At 45.4% G+C, this 18,290-nt stretch overlaps 1 protein-coding gene across 1 annotated transcript in view; it reads left to right on the top strand.

The window, feature by feature from the left end:
- Window positions 1-9,936: 9,936 nt before the first annotated feature.
- PLAC1 (placenta enriched 1) overlaps window positions 9,937-18,290 on the top strand; it is a 41,071-nt gene continuing 32,717 nt past the window's right edge. Inside the window, exon 1 of the mRNA XM_068534171.1 lies at window positions 9,937-10,007. The gene's annotated coding sequence lies outside the window, so the exon portion shown is untranslated. The remainder of the gene's footprint in view (window positions 10,008-18,290) is intronic.

The raw sequence follows: 18,290 nt of genomic DNA, 5'->3' as shown, positions 1-18,290 counted from the left end.
AACTATCACAGATGAGAAGTGTTAGCTAATGAATGATCCCTGCTGAGTCCAGAACCCAGCTGAGTTATTTCAGTCCTGGGCCTTAGCAGAGATTTTTATTGGGTAACAAATCTCAAATGCAACCGGTCACCCTCTAGACCCCAGATTGGAACCCGTCCCTCAATGCCCCCAAAATGAATTCACTCCAGGGACATTCCTGGTAGTAGCTCAAGGACCTAGGCATTTGGAGTGTTGGGTGATTGCTCAAGGAAGGAGGGTACAGCACGGGTTTAATAATCACATGAGCCCCACTGGGCTCCCTGCAGCAGCGTGGACAGTGGCCTTTTCCGAGAGCAGGGCTGTCAGTGGCTCCCACCGGGACTGAGAAACAGTAGGCTTGGAGCTGGACACCACTATTTCTGCTGGGCCTCAGCCTAATCATCTGGTTCTTGCTGGCACCTTTCCTACTGTTCTCACTCCTCCTACATGGGCTCAGGTCAGGGGCAAGGCCAAGAGAGCCACCAACCAGCTCGCATGACATGAGTGCGAGGGCCCAGGTGTTTTGCGGGGCGTCGGCCTAGAGCGTGCGTGCCTCATAGCCAGTGCCTCCAGCCCGCCCTGGGGTGGAAGCAGATACCGATTATCAGCCTCCGTATGTGTGCACTGTCTCAGGGCTGTCTGCGAATTAGAGACCCACAAAAGAGAAGAAAGTGCTAAATCCAAGCCAGCGAATTTTTTGTGGTAAAATACAAATAACACAAAACTTAACCATTTTAACCATTTTAAAGTGCACGAGTCAGTGGCATTGAGTACGTTCACGACGTTGTGCAATCATCACCTCTGTCTAGTTCTGGAACATTTTCATTACCCACAAAGGAGACCCCATACCTATTAAGCAGTCATTCCCCATCCCCCGATCACCAGTTCCTGGAAACCGCTAATCTACTTTCTGTCTCTAGGGATTTACGTAATCTGGATATTTCATATAAGTGGACTCAGACAATACGTGGCCTTTTTTTGTCAAGCCAGCACTTTTTTTTAGTACCTACACGTGCTAGCTGTTGTAATAGGCATGAGGCTTCGGCCTCAGATGCACGCCAGGTAGCAGCAGCTGCTATGTTTTTGGCATGCAGTACTTAGCTCACCCAAGACACGTGCTGGGTGATTTATTTACACTGTCCCGTTTAATCCTCACAACTCCCTCGAGCAGGTAATAGTAATGTCCCATTTTAAAGGTGAGTAGTCTGGGGCTCGGAGAAATTGAGTGACTTAGGCAAGGTCACACTAGTAGTTAAGATTCCAACTTAAGCCCTCCCCTTATTTATCACATATTTAGCCTGACTTTGAGCCAATCTGCTTAGTTACAGCCAACCTACTGCCTTTGTGGTAGGTGCTGCCTGCCCCATCTTGCCTGCCTCTAAGACCCCATAGGCAGGGGAATAATCTCATGAGGCCCTTGTTAAAATACCCCCCGTGCTGCCAGGGATGGGAGCCTGGCATGAGTGCCCTTAGTGTTCACATGCCCTTGGGCATACCCAGAGTTTTCTTTAGTTCCCAGAGCACTGACTATAACCCCACCCCTTTCCCTCCTACTCATGAGAGCATATGGGAATATTACTGACAGTTATTTATAAAGAACCCCTTGAATCTGCTTGAGTTTATTTTCTTAAGTAAATCATACACACGCTTTGGTATTTGATTATTAGAAACAAATACTAACTGCTTGTCAGACACCAGAGCGTCCTAACATCAAAGATGAGAACCTTTTCCAAAGGTTTTTTTCTGAAGACTTTCTCCTTCATGGCCCATCTAGAGGCTCCAGAGAGGTGTAACTCAGCTCAGCCAAATTCCCCCTGGGGACTGAAGATCTGATTGTTTCAAACAAAGGTCTGGGGTGGCCTTCGTGGGGCAGCCTTGAAGGCTGTGCACCTGATGTCTGGAATTTTGAACATGACTCTGGCTGCATCTGACAGGGACTCTCACGCCCAACCATGTATGCAAGAGATAGCCAGGGCCCGACCCAAGTTTGGCAGCCAAAGTTGGGGAAAAGGGAAAGGAAAATGGGCGTTGTCCCACTGTTTTCTAGACTCCAGGATGTATGTTTCAAAGCTCCACCAATGGGAGTGGCACTCCGGAAAGTCCAATGGAACTAAAAGAGACAAATATTGATACTTGACAGTCAGCTTCTATAATAATAATAACGGTACTGCCTGAATTCAAATAAGCAGAACAGATGTTCCTCATGTGTTATGAGTTGAAAATCATTCCTTCATGTGGGATCAGTTAAAATCAAGCTTGAGACTTAGTGTATGTTTAATATTAAAATTCTCAATAAAAAGACTTTGGAGGCAAAATCCAAGTGAGGGCATGCTAAAATCATCTGGGCAAATAATCAACCATTCAGCATTTGCCTGGAAGGTATCAAGGGATGTAAGCGTGGGAGGATGGCGATCCTGGGAACAGAGGTGGTGATGAGAGAAACGTCCTTTGCCATCAGATCTGACCAGAGGTCAGCGTGTTCGGTTCTTATCAGCGTAAGTGGGGCTTACGGCTTGCTGCTGGGGTGAGCCCCAGAGAAAAGGAAAAACCAATTTTTTTGACGTTTCATATACAATAGAAGAATTTTCGAAAGATGGGCGCTTAGAAATACACGAAACTGTCCCAGTCGCTGGCATGGGGATAATGAGAGAACTTCAGCCGTAGTCACTGCCTCCAGGACCCCATCCACACCACAGAAGAACTTAACATCCGAGCTGGCAGACACGCTAGGAACCCGGATCCAACACCCTCATCTTGCTGGCAAGGAGACAGGTACAGGAGTCTCTTTGATGCGCCCAAGGTCACACAGTGAATTGGCCCCCAGGCAGAGCTGAGACGTGACTCCGCCCTGGGAGCCCACTTGAAAGAGAAGGAATTCAAAATGGAATATAAAAACATGATTGCCTTTTCACAATAATGGCATAAAATTAGGATTCTACCAGAAAAAAAAAAAAAACAACAACAGAACTGGCATGCCCTTTCATTCCACAGCACCAGCTAACAGCCCTTTTGGTTTTAAAGAATTAGTGGAGTAAAATAGTCACCTGATCCCAAAGAAGAGAAACACAAAACAGGCAGCCATAAAGAAAGACTTGATGAAGCCAGGAAAAGGCCGAAGTCACTGGGAGGCTGCCCTACATGGGCAGGCAGGAAAGATTAGAGCAAAATAGTCGGGGAAGATGAAGGCATAGACAGGATGCCATATGATCAGAGTTTATAGAGAAACTCCAGAAGGCCATGGATCCAAGGGACTTAGACACGTCCTCCAGATTCTGGAGTACAAGAGAGGCAGCTTTCGTAGTGCATACCAGGAAAAATAGACAAACAAAGGCAGCCTTACTGTACACAATGGGTACTAGATACCCAGTAAAAGTGAAGGAAATGTACAAACCTTCTTCACCCAAAAGGTGTTATAAAGTTACAAAGCATTTCTCAAAGAACTTCAAATAAACCAATTCCTGGTTTAATAATAATAATAACACTACCATTTATTGAGTGCTTACTATGTGCCAGGCACCACGCTGAGCTCTTCACATGCTTTTCTCATTTCTTCCTCACAACCACCCTGTGACTACTTTTCGGATGAGGAAGCTGAGACTCAGAGAGGTTAATTCATTTGCCCTAAGTCACACAGCTAGTCAGTGGTGGAACCTACCTTCAAATCCAGGTCTCCATTCCAGAGCATGGAAACACTCCACCACCCTGCCTCTGTCATTGCGATGGCTTGGTTGCTTGGGACTCTCCCTCTGGCAGTAGAGATCTGACAGAAATGATGTTCTAGAATGTTCATTCCAGTTGGTGGGAAAGATGAACTGGAAAGAGAAACCCTGGGATTAGGGAACCAGTTAGAAGGCTGAACCAATGAAAGGGGAGGAAAAGCAAGGAAGGGCTCAGTGAAATCACTGGGAGGAGGAGGGACAGACTCTAAAGACATATGGGATCCGACTGTACCGAACTTTGCTTGTTTCCTTTAGGACATCATGGAGATCTTTCTGTGACCATACATGTAGATCTGTCTTACCCTTTTTGTGACTGCTCAGGGTTCCATTTTGTGGGAGCACCACTATTACAAACAGTTTCGGTGAACGCTCTGGATGTACGTGCATCTTTGCATCCTGGTATATATGCGGGATCAATTCCAAGCGATAGAATTTCCAGGCCAAAAGAAACACATTTGAAATGGTGATAGACTTTTTTGAAAAGATTTTCAGAGTTGAGATGATTAATATTTTAAACTAGGGATGAGGGAAAACCTTCCTTGGTAGTGTTAGGGAATGATATAGCGGAAATAAATGGATTGCTTGCCATTCAATAGTATAATCAAAGAGCACAGGGCCTTCCATACCTTTCTAAACCACATGAACGCCCATGTTGTCGCAGCTAGTGACAGGAAGAAAGGGAACAGAAGGCATGGTAACCATTTGGGAACCATTTTCAAATGTTGGAGATCTGGTAACTCATCTCTCTTCATTACTTAATTTCAAAGGAAGAGGAACTAAGCCGGCGTGTGGAACAGGATGGCTGTGGCCATTTATTTAATAGAGGAGACAGCCTTGCAAGAGGCTCCCAGAAGGAAGGCTGGCAAACTGAAAGGAGAGAAGTTTTCAGACATCATAGCAACTTAACGTTATTTGTAGCTTTGAGAATATTGGCCATTGTTTTCAGACAGGGAATCTAAATAACTTCTTAAAAGTAGCACCCAAAGGGAAGGGAAGGTGAACTCGAGGATTATTATCAAGTATCATCATAGTCTGGCCCCCCAGGTAACATTTTGATACACTGCTATTAAAGTCAGTTCCTTTTGGCAAATCCCCAGCACTAACCAAAAAGCTGCCTGATCGTGGGCACCATGGCCCAATGAAGAAGGAGGAAGTGGACAGGGACAGGAAGTAGCTGGGTGCTAGCTAGCTCTCTCCCCCCACATACACAAGCTGCAACAGTCAAATGCAAGAAGCTTTTAGGGAGAGACCTATGCATGGAGACAATAGGTGTGCTTTTTAAATTTCCACAGAATGGACTAGTAAGCAGAATACCAGCATTTTATTCATCCACTCAAGAAATATTTATTTATTGAGCATCTACTATGTGCCAGGCACTATGATAGGCATTTGGGAGTACATTGTTGAACAAAATAAAGGTGGCCCCTGCCTTCATGGAGCTTACTGTGTCAGAGGAGAGATGAGTAATAAGCAAGCCAACACACAAATAAAGACATCGTGATAAATGGTAATGAGTGCTTTGAGCAGGAGAAAAATAGGTTCTGGGAAAGAGAAAATTCAGTGGGGGCCCAGGCTGAGGAGTCAGGACGGCCTCGCCAAGGTAGCCTAACATTTAGAGTGAGTCCCGAGTTGTGTGGGGGGTGGGGGTGGGCAGTCACTTAAAGAGCCCGGGGAGAGCCTTTAAGGCCGAGGGAGACATGTGAAAGGACTTTGGGGAATCAGATTCTTAGAGCTGCTGGGCAGGCAGGAGGCTACCTGGGAGATGCCCCCCACTGGGCAAACCGAAGTGCTCTAAGCCTTGTGGTGGCTCCGGGGCCCAGGTGGGTTGCAAAGACCAACCTGGAAGTCGCCCAGCGAGGATCCATGGTGACAGCCTGCTTGGAGGTCCAGACAGTGAGCTTCCAAAGGATTCCTAGCCTTCCCAGCCTCAGAGAATCACGTCCCAGGGATTTCCGTCTCCGCTCATTGCCTGCCATTAGCGGGGGATGCCTGCTTGCCAGAGAGCTGTGCCTCACCTTGCTGGGGGTTAACGACGGAGGCAGCTCTGGCCTTCAGGAAAAGTGCGAGCAGCCACGGGGAGCGAGAGCCGGGGAAGCAGCCCCTGCCAACAACTTCCGCTCCTCCCCCTCCCTTCGGCGCGGCTGCCCAAGGAGCCCCCGGTGACTGTTTATGGTGATCTGTTTGTTTCGCAACTGACAAAGAAGGAGGGAGCCCTTTCTGACATTTTTGCCCAGAGGCCCCAGATTTCTCAAGTATGAAACTGCCAAATACGCAACTTTGGGTGGATATTTGGCTGAATCACTTTGAAGGGCCTGTCAGTGCCTAAAATGGAAATTGTTAGAAAGCAGAGGAGGATGGCTGCCAGCAACCATGAAATGGTAATGACCAAATCATTGATTTTTGTAATGAAATGTCATCCCCTATCACTACAAAGCCTGGGTTTTGTTTTTTTTTTTCTAGCTTAGAAGTACTGACTACCTATAAGAAATCTTCAAAAGTGACTGTGTGTGCCATGCACGCATACATATGTGCCCCTGTCCCTCTCCCAACCTCTGTCTTCCCTCCCACACCAAACTTCCTCCATGTTCCTGGAGCCCAGCTGCAACCTGGGAGGAATTAAGAGGTTGGCTGATGGTGAAAGGTAATCAGGCTTTAGCCACCCTATAAAATGAAGGGGAGTTCGTTTGGTTATTCATAAGGTAAAGTTGTGTGCGGCCAACTTTACCATGTGGGAAAGTCAGTAGGCTGTAATAGACTACACCCCAACACATGATGTGGGTCTCTTAACCGTCTGTCCCAGCCTAGCTATAGTTGCACCTAGGAGACAGGACACTTCATAAGGTTTTATTGTATGTAAAACTCGGTAGCAGGCAAATTAGGCCAAATCTCCAATTCTGTACCTTTTATTTTTAAACTCAGGTGCTTTTTTCTTTTTTGAGTTTAGGAGGAAGAGACTGGAAAGTACCTTGTGGGTTAACACGGGGGAATGGAAGAAGATCTACTGTTTCTTTGAAAACAGCCATTAAGATACCATTCCCTTGGGCCAATTCCTGGGCGGCTTTAACCAAAGACTAAGCCTCAGGTCCTTTCTGTTTTTCTACATTGACTCCTGTGTCAGGATCAGTGAAATTTTATACGGCCATAAAATTTATTTTAAAATAATACTTCACAAGCCTTTTGGCTTGAAAAATATTTCAATAATGTCTGCACATTCAATATGGAAAAGTAAGATGGTTCCATTGAGCTCTCATTATAATAAGCTTTGAGAGGTATCCTTGGATCACAGTCATCAGTCCAAACTTTTTGATCAGCTGCTTTTTCAACAGAAGTGGTTTTCCCCAAAGCCGTTTGTGATTGTCACCGTGGGATCCATTTTGTAAGCAGGTCTGGTGTTAAGACAGGTAACAGGGCCATTGCTGTTCAGCCATGGACCACGGCCACCTGAATGTGGCAGTGGCTTTGTGTCTCACTGCACGTGAAGCCCACCGCATGGCATCCCTGTTATGCCAGGAGCTGGGGCAGTGCACGGGAAGAAGAGGCTCTGGTGTGGGTGAATCCCTCCTTCCGATTTCCTTGTAGGGAAAGGAAGGGAAATTATAAATTAGGCCAACTCTGTCATTTCTGTTCCTTTCCCAACCTTCGAAGCTCCCTCTAACCCTCAGTCCCCATGTACCTAATCCCACTTTCTCATCTTCAGCTTCCCCATCTGTAACATGAAGGACTTTGACTAGACAAGCTGTAAGTTCTCCCCAAACTCTGACATTTGACAAATCTCATGGACTTACCAGCACAGAGCAACGTGGCCATTTTCCAACACTCTCTTTAGTTTGGGGAAACCCATTTTATATAGTGTTCTTTCCCTATGTTACTCTTTTAAGAGGAAAACACGACCCATTTCCAGTGTCGTAAAGTCAACATTTGGCAGCTGTGCCTGAGAAAGCTTTTTTCTCTGTAGAAGGGGCACAGAATGCCATGGAAACGAGGGCAGGCCCCTGCGCCTGACAAGGGATGCAGGCGCGTGAGGCAGGCGGGGCAAGCAGTCCTCACGGGAGCCAGGAACATGGGTACCAGCTCAGTCCTCCGATCGTGCTGGTCCCACCTCCGAGCCAGCCGTCCTGGGTTAGAATAGCAGCTCTCCCGTTTACTAGCTATTTAACCTCGATTCAGTTAACTAACCTCTATGTGGCGCAGTTTCCTAATCTGTAAAATATGATTAATCATCGTACTGTTGTGAGGATTAAATGAGATCAGATAAGCACGTTAAAGTGCTTAGAACAATGTCCAACGCATACATATTAAGTGTTCAGTAAATGTCAGCCATTTTCATCACTGGCTGTCCATGTCCAGGTATGGATCCAGGAGTGGCGAGGGTCACATAACACAGAGCTATCCTTTCTCGTGTGTCATGTGTCTCTGTGGTCTAGGTCAACTTGTGTGAGGTGTCTGGTCTGGATGAGGTGACTTCCTTCAACAGAGCTAACTGCCTGCTGGATAGTTAGTCTACCCCAGTCTTAGTCTCTCTAGGTTCACAAGTCGGTGATAATGACCAAAAGGGTGGGAAACTATCCCATGAGAGGGAAAGTGTGGTCATTTAAACCAAAGCAGGTGTCTCCCCTGGTTGCGGAGGACTTAACAGAACTCTGACTTGAAGTCTCTTGGAGTTGACAAAGGATCTTCAGAAAAGAATGTTCCCTGGGGGTATTCCATGCCTACAGAGGCCCAAACAAGAGAAAACAGATGGTGGTTGGACCCAGGGAAGAGATTTTTACTACAGAAGGATAAAATACTGGGCCAGATTCCCAAAACAGGTTATGTAGTGTCTTTCCCTGGTAAATTGGGGAAAGAATGGCTGGCCAACTGTCCTAGATTGTCTCACAGACCATTCGAGCAGGAAGAGCCCTTAGAGGTCATTTTATCCAAGCCTTGATTTTAAGGGTGAGAATGCTAAGACCCAGAGAGAGGGGACAATTGCCCTATAGTCAGATAGCTAATTATTAGCAGACCCAGGATTTAAATCCTAGGCCGAAAGCTTAGGCCACTGCACCATACTGCTCTCTTAAGCCACTCAAACTATTGTCCCTCCTAGTTCTGGAATGCTCTGGAGTACCAACATACTAAAGAGCAATTGAGGCCCACCCAGAAGGACTCAAAGGCATTGAGCAGTGCCCAACTTGCAAGTCCTCCAATGTATCCATCTGATTTTGGAGCTCCGGCTGTCAAAGTGTTTCAGCCAAGCCTCCTCAGCTGACTAACTGGTCTTCTTAGCTTACCATTTGAAAGCAGCTGTGGTTAAAGCAGAGCTTGCTGACTCAGCCCATGTAGTAAGGATGACTAAACACAAGAATTTCCTGTGGAGGGGCATGGGGGATGAAAAATATCTTTCAAATGCATTTGTTTCAGGGAACCATTCTGATCAGTCAGGAGCTGGCCCACCGTGGGCCCATGAGAAAAAGCCGCAGGCTGTCCCTGCTCAGCACCAAGGCAGGGCTTGCAGATGTTTCCTTTCTTTTCTGCTAAACAGCACCGTGGCTGTCTCGGCACCATTTTGGTCTGGCCAGCATTTGCACAGAGCTTCATCTGCCAACTGGTACAGCCCAAAGCCAAGGGGAGCGGATGTCTCCCCTGACCGGAGGGGCCTTTCCCCTGCTCAGAGGCCTTCCCCCAGGGGTGAATGGGGCTGATCTGCTTTATCTCAAGGCAGCTTCAGTTCTGAGCCCACCTTGAACTCGAACGAGAGGATCATTTATGCTGACTGATCAGAAAGCAATGTGGGCTGGCTTCCATCGCCAGGGCGCACTCTGGGGAGTTTGCAGTCTGGAGTCGAGTCATCATTTTCAGGTCTGAATACCACACAGACACTGGACAACTTTAGGAAACGAACGTGGACCTCCAGTTGGATTGCTCACCAGCTTAAGGCATTAATTCAGTGAAACTAAAATGTGGATAAATATTTCAAGGCTCTTGGCTGGGAAGGAGGCTGCCTTGCTCAATTAGAAAGTTGGAGACACCTGGTGCATTTGGGGGGGCGACACGTTTTTACAACTTGCAAATTAGGAAAGGGGGGCGGGGAAAGAGGGAGCGTGAACGCACTCAGCCATCTTCCGAAAGCCATATACCAAGCCAACAGTTCCGACATAGAGGAGTCAAGTCCAAGGGGCCTGCCTCACCCTCTCCCCATCCCCTCCCCATCCCACCCACCCAGGCACAAGGAGGAAACAGGACCAACTGCCTTACAGGTCTCAAAGGAGGTTGAGGATTTATTTTTCAGAAGTGAGTAACAATTTCTTATTCCAGTGGAGGGAGGGATGTTCTGGGACCGCCAATATGGAGTAACGGAAGGAATCTGGTCTTGGGGGAGGGGGAGGGGCGGGGCGGGGAGGGGAGGGGGAGGGGGAAGAGAGAGGGCGTCCCAGTTCCTTGCCACCTAGCAGTGTGAGCTTGGAAGTGTTATTTCACTTTTCTAAGCCCGTTTCTGATTCTGTAAGCGCTTATTTAAGCTACATATAGTGCCTGGTAATAATACGGCCTCTAAAGGTTTAGTGAATGAAAGAGAGGGAGGGAGAGGGCAAGAGAGCGAAGGAAAGCATGACAGGACAATAAGGATCTGTGTAGCCCATGGAGTTGGTTTGAAACTTAAATGAAATAACGGTTATGAATTCTTCTGCTTGTCTAACACTTTACAGTTAACGAAGTATTTATATACACCCTATCTTAGTTGAATCTTACAAGACGTCTGTGAGAGAAGCAGGGTAAGAATTGTTGTGTGTCTGATAGAGGGACGTGAGGCTCAGAGAGACAGGGAGGCAAGATATGAAGGAACTAGGGCTCCCAACCCAGTGCTCCTTCGAACATACTATACAACCTCTTATTTTCAAAGAAAAAGTTTTTTTTTTAATTTTATTTATTTATTTATTTATTTATTATTTTATGGCTGTGTTGGGTCTTCGTTTCTGTGCGAGGGCTTTCTCTAGTTGTGGCGAGCGGGGGGCCACTCTTCATCGCGGTGCGCGGGCCTCTCACTATCGCGGCCTCTCTTGTTGCGGAGCACAGGCTCCAGACGCGCAGGCTCAGTAGCTGTGGCTCACGGGCCCAGTTGCTCCGTGGCATGTGGGATCTTCCCAGACCAGGGCTCGAACCCGTGTCCCCTGCACTAGCAGGCAGACTCCCAACCACTGTGCCACCAGGGAAGCCCCCAAGGTTTTTAAAAGGAGAAAGTGCTACCAGATCAATGCATCAGATCTTTGCCTTGCAACTAAGCACCCTTTGTATGAGGGTTCAAACACTGGAGGTGGGTGCAGAAGAAGAAATATCAGTCCATGACTAACAATGATATTCAAGATTATAGTAAGACCTTGTCTACTCAAAACACAAGAAGCCAGGGGGAAATGGCCTTGGAATGACTTGGGCTGGGATTATCTGATATTTTTGTAAAAGAACAATAGGGCCTCTGGTTGGGAGGGAACTAACGGTTGCTGTTTGGAACAACATGGGCCAGTGTAGGGAGGTTGACTGTGGCCTCAGGTGAGCGAGCCAATATATACTTAGTCTGTCCCCATCAGGTACCTGGCCTCTCACAAAGCCATCAGCAGCTCAGCGGGAACGGACCTATGGTCTGAGACTTCTCCAGGTTTACGTGGGTCTTAGAACCTTTGACTCATATGCTGAATGGGGCTGTTCAGGTCATAGAGTCCAATCCCCATCTGATGAAGACACTTCTGTCTACTGAGTAGCTGCCCACCTTCCAGTGACAAAAACGCTTACTACCACTCTATGTGTGGTTTCTAGCTCTGAGTTCTGGCCAGTTCTGATGATGGCCATCTGTGCCACTGATATTTCTAACTGCATTTCTAGGGGAACACAGAGATGTTGATTGCAAATGCACCTCATGCAAGCAATTAGACATGTTCCTAAAACATTATATGAAAACAAAATTTTCACAAAGCAAATCCTGGTTTATGTGCCCTAGGTTGGTTTGTGATTTAAAGGGATCATTGTTTCTGAATTTATCACTTTTTAAAACATAAAATTATGTTTGCTTAAAGCAGGAGTTTTTAACTTGGGGTCTGTAGTTCTTGAATGAGATACAGAAAGCTAGGTGAATTTTTCTGAAAACTATCTACAAAAATGTGTATTTGCATTTATACATTTTTCTGAGAAGAGGGTCTACAGTTTTCTCAGATTCTCAAAGGGCTCCACCCACAAAAAGGTTAAGAATGGGAGCCGGGAATGAGAATCCAGACTTAAATGGTCAGAGTCTGGGCTGCGATGAGGCCATGGAAACCCAGAAAGGAGAACGATGCAAGAGAGCATGCCGGTCTCTGGAACCTTTGCCTAGAGGAGCACAGAGACCTTCCTCTCTGTACGGAGCAAGCTGATCTGGGGTCTTTACATTTCTCTAGCATGAGTGATGCCTCCTTCATACAGGAGCGCGTGGCCGGCCAGCTTTAAGACAGTAGCATGGACATATATACACGACCAAATGTAAAATAGCTAGCTAGTGGGAAGCAGCCGCATAGCACAGGGAGATCAGCTTGGTGCTTTGTGACCCCCTAGAAGGGTGGGATAGGAAGGGTGGGAGGGAGGGAGATGCAAGAGGGAGGAGATATGGGGATATATGTATATGCATAGCTGATTCACTTTGTTATAAAGCAGAAACTAACACACCATTGTAAAGCAATTATCCTCCAATAGAGATGTTAAAAAAAAAAAAAAAAGACGACCAGGCAAAATCACTTGCAAAGGAGAGAAACCGAGAGGTGATTCTTCATGTTGAGAAATGATTCCTTCCCAAAGAACGTGCAGAGAGTGCCTTGACTTAGACCCTCCCCGAAGTTTAGAATGCTTTCAGATTAGAATACTTAGGCTTTTTTGAATTGAGGATGAACAGAGTCAGAAATTATATCGAAAAGATTTGTTTAAATAGCTTAAAAAAGTAAAAAGGAGGGAGAAAAATAAAAACAGTCAAATGTTCCCAGTTGTCCTTCCTTGTGATACATGGGAACCATATAAAACTTACACCTTCTGAAAATAATACTAAAAGCTATAGTTATTTAGTAAGACGAAATATATGAGGAATAACCAGTAATAATAATAATAGTCAACATGTATTGAGGGCTTGCTAAGTATGACATATTACTAAACAACTTAAAATAAAAAAGACATATCACTAAAACAATTATCCTGTTTAATCTTCACAACAGTCTTCTGAGGTATTTTTTACTATTCCCCCCATTTCATAGATGAGGAAAATGAGGCTTTTAGAGAAGTTAACTAAATTGCACAATATCGAAAGAAAGAAGAAAAGAAAAGAAAAGGGAAAGGAAAGGAACTCCCTTAAGTTATGTGCAGGGTAGCGCCCTGTGTCCTGGGAGGCTTTGGAGGGTGGGATGACAAAACACCTGGACAATCCCCCTCCTCAGCCTCTGCCCGGGCTTCTACTTGATGTAACAGGTCTTGTGAAGCTTTTCTGATGGAAAACCGCCTCTGTCAGCCTGCGCAGATTGGTCAAGACCCTAGTCCGGCGGTGAACCGGTTTTTTTTGACATTTCAGCATGAAAGGTACAGAAGCGAGGTCTGCAAAGAGCGCTCAGGACTCAGTTCCCTGGGTTGCCCTGAGAATTTCTTTCTCAGATTCGAGCATTTTCCTTGGGGGAGAAAACCCAGGGCTGTGAAGTGGTTCTTCACTCCTGTTCTGGACGCCCGGTGAGGGGTGGTGAGTGGGAGACCCTTCTGAGTATCACGTTGGCTGGAGCTCTGAAGCACCGCTTCTACCTGCCGCGTGTGCCTGAGAGGCCAAGCCTGGCTCGGCCCCAGAAATCCCCAGGGGGCGGGGGCCATGCACTTGATCAAGGCTGCCAACAGCGGCTGGATTCAGTGCGGGTTCAGCTCTTCCGCGGGGTAGGGCAGAGCAAAGGTACCACACACTCACACTCAGGGGAAGAGAATCTTGTTTTTACAAACTTTAAAGGAGTATAAAAATGACTTTGTTGTGTTTGAATTGCCTTCGCTGGATGAATAGAGCCCTGTGGCTCCAGGGCTTAGGGAGGATTGTGTGGAGATCACGTATTTCCTTATGTATGTTCCTATATAGATGTATTTCCTTATATGCTTGTGTCTGAGAACTCTTCACTGGTTCTCACTGAAACTGGTTGTTTCCTGTGGTGACTTCTGTCTGTCCATCTAGGTGGTAAGTCCTTAGTTTATTATCTGAGCTTGTGTACCCTGAGGGGTCCTAGGCAGTTGAGGGACCCAGGCTAAAACTAAGACTGATATTTTTGAAACTTTCTTGAATGGAAGCTAGGGGTGGGGAAACCCTGTTTAATTGCTGCAAGCAGTTTGTAGCTTACAAGAGATGAAACCTTTGATATTTGTTGAGGACAAACTATTCCTGTTTAGTGGTGACAGCAGCTCCTATATATTGAGAGCTTCCCATGTGCCTGACACTGTCCTAAACCCTTTACATACATAAGCTTATATAAGCTTCACAACATCCCTAAAAGTGAAGTTCATTGTTATCCCCGATTTTGCAGAGGAGGAAAGTGATAGAAAGAGAGGCAAAAGGATTTGACTAAGGTAAGGCAGCTAGTAAGTGGAGAGCCGGGATTTGAACCCATAATTTTAATGACCATGCAAATGTTCCCTGGGGAAACTGCTCAGCATTCTTCTCCCTGCAAATTTCAAGCAAATACTCTTTAAGGGAATTAAAATGTGGTTCAAGAAGCAAAAACGGCTTTGTGAAGAAAAACATACAAAGTTGTCTACAGGGGAGGCTGGAAACAATTTGTGCAGACTAATCTGCTATGGGAGCAATTTTATCTCTACTGGGGAGAGAACGAGAGAACGAAGAAGTTGACGGGACCGCATGGAGCTCAACAGCCAGTCCCTGAACTGGACGTGAGCCCCGAGAAGGAGAAAGCCAAGGCCAGGGGCTAATAGGCCTGGGAAACTGTGGCACCATGGCACTGCTTCTAGGCCCGAGTGTCCTAGAGTTAGACAGAGGGGACGCCCAGCTCTTTGCACTGACCTACACCTCTCTTGTGACTGGTGTCTTTTTTCCATAGTTTCTAACTGGTTATTGCTGACATATAAGAAAGTTTTTTGATTTCTACATGTTCACTGTGCATTTAACTACTGTACTGAACTCTCATAAAGTCTGATGTAAAATTAAAATTCATTCACATTTCTTGGGTTTTCTAGATACGCAAGCATATCATTACAAAAAATAGAGAGAAGATACATATATGTGTATATATATATATATATATACATATATGTATCTTCTCCATTTTACAGATTAAAGAAACTGAGATTCAGAGAAGTTAAGTAACTTTCTCTAGGTCACACAGCTAATAAGTAACAGTGCACAGATTAAAAAATAGGCCTACCTTCAGTTACTGAGCTCTAAATTACTATACAATAATATCTGTCTTATACACATATGAGTTTTTTTAATAAAAATGGGATGGCACTGTACATATTCTTTGTAATCTCCTTCTTTCACTTAATATTTTGTAACAACTTTCCTATATGCCTAAATATTCTTCAAGAACATGATATTAATGGATGCATGAAATACTTTTATCATAAAAGAGTAATAATTAACATTTACTGAGTGCTTTAAATGTGTCAAACATCTGAACATGGAAAATGTCATATAAGTTGTGTTTACATGAGGCAAGGATTATTGGCTATTATTATAATAATAAAAAAGCTTCCTAGAAGCTTTGAGATGATACTGGAACCCACGGAAAACCATGGCAGAGAAGAAATTTTAGGGGGTACAGGAGCCAAAGGTGAACAGGCACCATTGACGGGTTGAGGGGGGATGAGATATAGTGAAAACATCAACATTAATATCTTGCCCACCAATATGACCCTTCCCATCAATGCACAGTGTCTACTTAATGCGTACTGGCTGCTATGGACTGAATTGTGTCCCCTCCAAATCCATGTGTTGAAGCCCTAACCGCCAATGTGATGGTATTTCGAGATGGGACCTTGGGGAGATAATCAGTTTTGTATGAGGTCATGAGGGTGAGGTCCTCATGATGGGATTAGTGCCCTTATAAGTAGAGGCACCAGAGAGCTTGCTCTCTCTCTCTCTCTCTCTCTCTCCACTGACCATTTCTTTCAACTGATTGCCTACATTTTGAAAGTGTTAGAGGAGAATGGCTTACGCTTCTCAGAAGGCTCTCAGAATAGCATTAGAAAATATATTGTGTTCATTCTTTTAAAGAAAAGTCCACAAATTATTACTGAGTGTCTATTATGTGCCAAGAACCCTTTTAGACAGTGACCAAGGCAGACATGATCCCTGCCTTCATGTAGCTTACAGTCAGGCAGTGAACAAATACATTTATACATGATTAAACTCCAGTTGTTATGTAGTGCTAGTGAAGGAGAAGTACAGGGGGCTGTGAATGGAAATAAGGTGATCATGACCTGACTAGAGACGGCAAGATGGCTTCCCTGAGGAAGATGAGTCATAATAATCGATAAGTAGGAGTTATCCAGGCAAAATGCGCGCATTTTCGTGTGTGTGTGTGTGCATGCACATGTTGCAACAGGCACGGTAAGGGATGACAACAACACTGCCAGCAGGAAGAATGGCACCGTATCTTTTTTATTGTGGTAAAATACACACAACAAAATTTACCATTTTGACCACTTTAAATTATACAATTTGGTGCCATAAAGCACATTTACAATGTGCAGCCATCACCGCTGTCTAGTCCCAGAATATTTTCATCACCCCGAAAGGAAATCCTCTACCCATTAAGTAGTTACTCCCCATTTTTCCTTTCCCCTCAGCCCTGTGTAACTACTAATCTGCTTTCTGCCTCTGTGGATTTGCATATTCTGGATATTTCATATAACTGGGGTCATCCAGTACTTGTTCTTTTATGTCTGGCTTCTTTCACTTAGCATAATGTTTTTGAGGCCCATCCACATTGTAGCATGTATCAGTACTTCATTCCCTTTTATAGATGAATAATATCCCATTGTATGGATATACCATATTTTGCTTACCCATTCATCAGGTGATGGACGTTTGGGTCGTTTCTACCTTTTGGCTATTGTGAATAGTGTTACTATGAACATTCATATACAAGTTTTTGTTTGAACACCTGTTTTCCATTCTCTTGGGTATATACCAAGAAATAGAGTTGCTGGGTCATATTGCAATACCGTGTTTAACTTATTGAGGAATCACAGAGTGGCACCACTTTTATTATTGAAAAGAAAAACCCAACAACCAAAATACAATCATTTGAAGCTATATATTATTTTTTTAACATCGTTATTGGAGTATAATTGCTTTACAATGTTGTGTTAGTTTCTGTTGTACAGCAAAGTAAATCAGCTATAAGTATACATATATCCCCATATCCCCTCCCTCTTGAGCCTCCCTCCCATCCTCCCTATCCCACCCCTCTAGGTCATCACAAAGCATCGAACTGATATCCCTGTGCTATGCAGCAGTGAAGCTATATTTTAAAACATTATAAGTAGTCTGGCCAGATTAGTGGCAAAATGGATCCCCTTCTCAGGAGGAGAATCAAAGTAAGTTATTCAGTGCACACCCATCACTACGGTTAGAAAACCCACACAAACGCCATTTTCTACTGGCCAGCTCAAGGATGAGCGTGAACTTCCTCAAGTCTGAAGCTGGACTGCTTGTTGTAGCCCCCAGTCACCACTAAGACTAGTGATAACCTCATCCAAATATGAACACCTTGAAGACAAGGGCATATCTGAGTCACCTTTGTCACTCCAGTGCCTGGTACAGTCAACATTTGTTGGTGGAAGGAAGACAGGAATGCCATGCAGCCGCCTGGGAGAGATGGTCTTGGGTAGAGTCTCTCTTTGCCATGCCCCCACAGGGCATGAACCACCCCTACCCTCACGTCAGCCTCCATTCCATCATCCATCACTTTGGGTGGCACCACCACTGTCACTCAATGATGAGCAAGCCGGGTTATAGCACTTTTCACATAAACAAATCGGCAAATCACAGAAGCCAGTGTTTGTCAGACCCAAGTATCCTGATTTTTTTTTAATTAATTTATTTTATTTTTGGCTGCATTGGGTCTTCGTTGCTGCACGCGGGCTTTCTCTAGTTGCGGTGAGCAGGGGCTACCCTTTGTTGTGGTGCACGGGCTTCTCTTTGCTGTGGCTTCTCTTGTTGCAGAGCACAGGCTCTAGGCGTGCAGGCTTCAGCAGTTGTGGCGCGTGGGCTCAGTAGTTGTGGCTCGCGGGCCTAGAGTGCAGGCTCAGTAGTTGCGGCGCACGGGCTTAGTTGCTCTGCGGCATGTGGGATCTTCCCAGATCAGGGCTCGAACCCGTGTCCCCTGCACTGGCAGGCAGATTCTAAACCACTGTGCCACCAGGGAAGCCCCCTGATTTTTATTTTAACCCTATGATCATCATTCCCTTGGGTAAATCCCCTAGTGTCCAGATGTTTGCCTTTCCACACTGTAAAATGAGAATTTTATTACTGGTTTTTAGTCACCTCACAGCATTGTGGGGAGAGTCAAGGTAGATATGGGAGCT

Source organism: Eschrichtius robustus, chromosome X (genome assembly GCF_028021215.1).
Source record: "Eschrichtius robustus isolate mEscRob2 chromosome X, mEscRob2.pri, whole genome shotgun sequence".
Classification (NCBI taxonomy): Eukaryota; Metazoa; Chordata; class Mammalia; order Artiodactyla; family Eschrichtiidae; genus Eschrichtius; species Eschrichtius robustus.
Note: the sequence above shows the minus strand (reverse complement) of the source record. Positions and strands in the feature narration are given on the sequence as shown.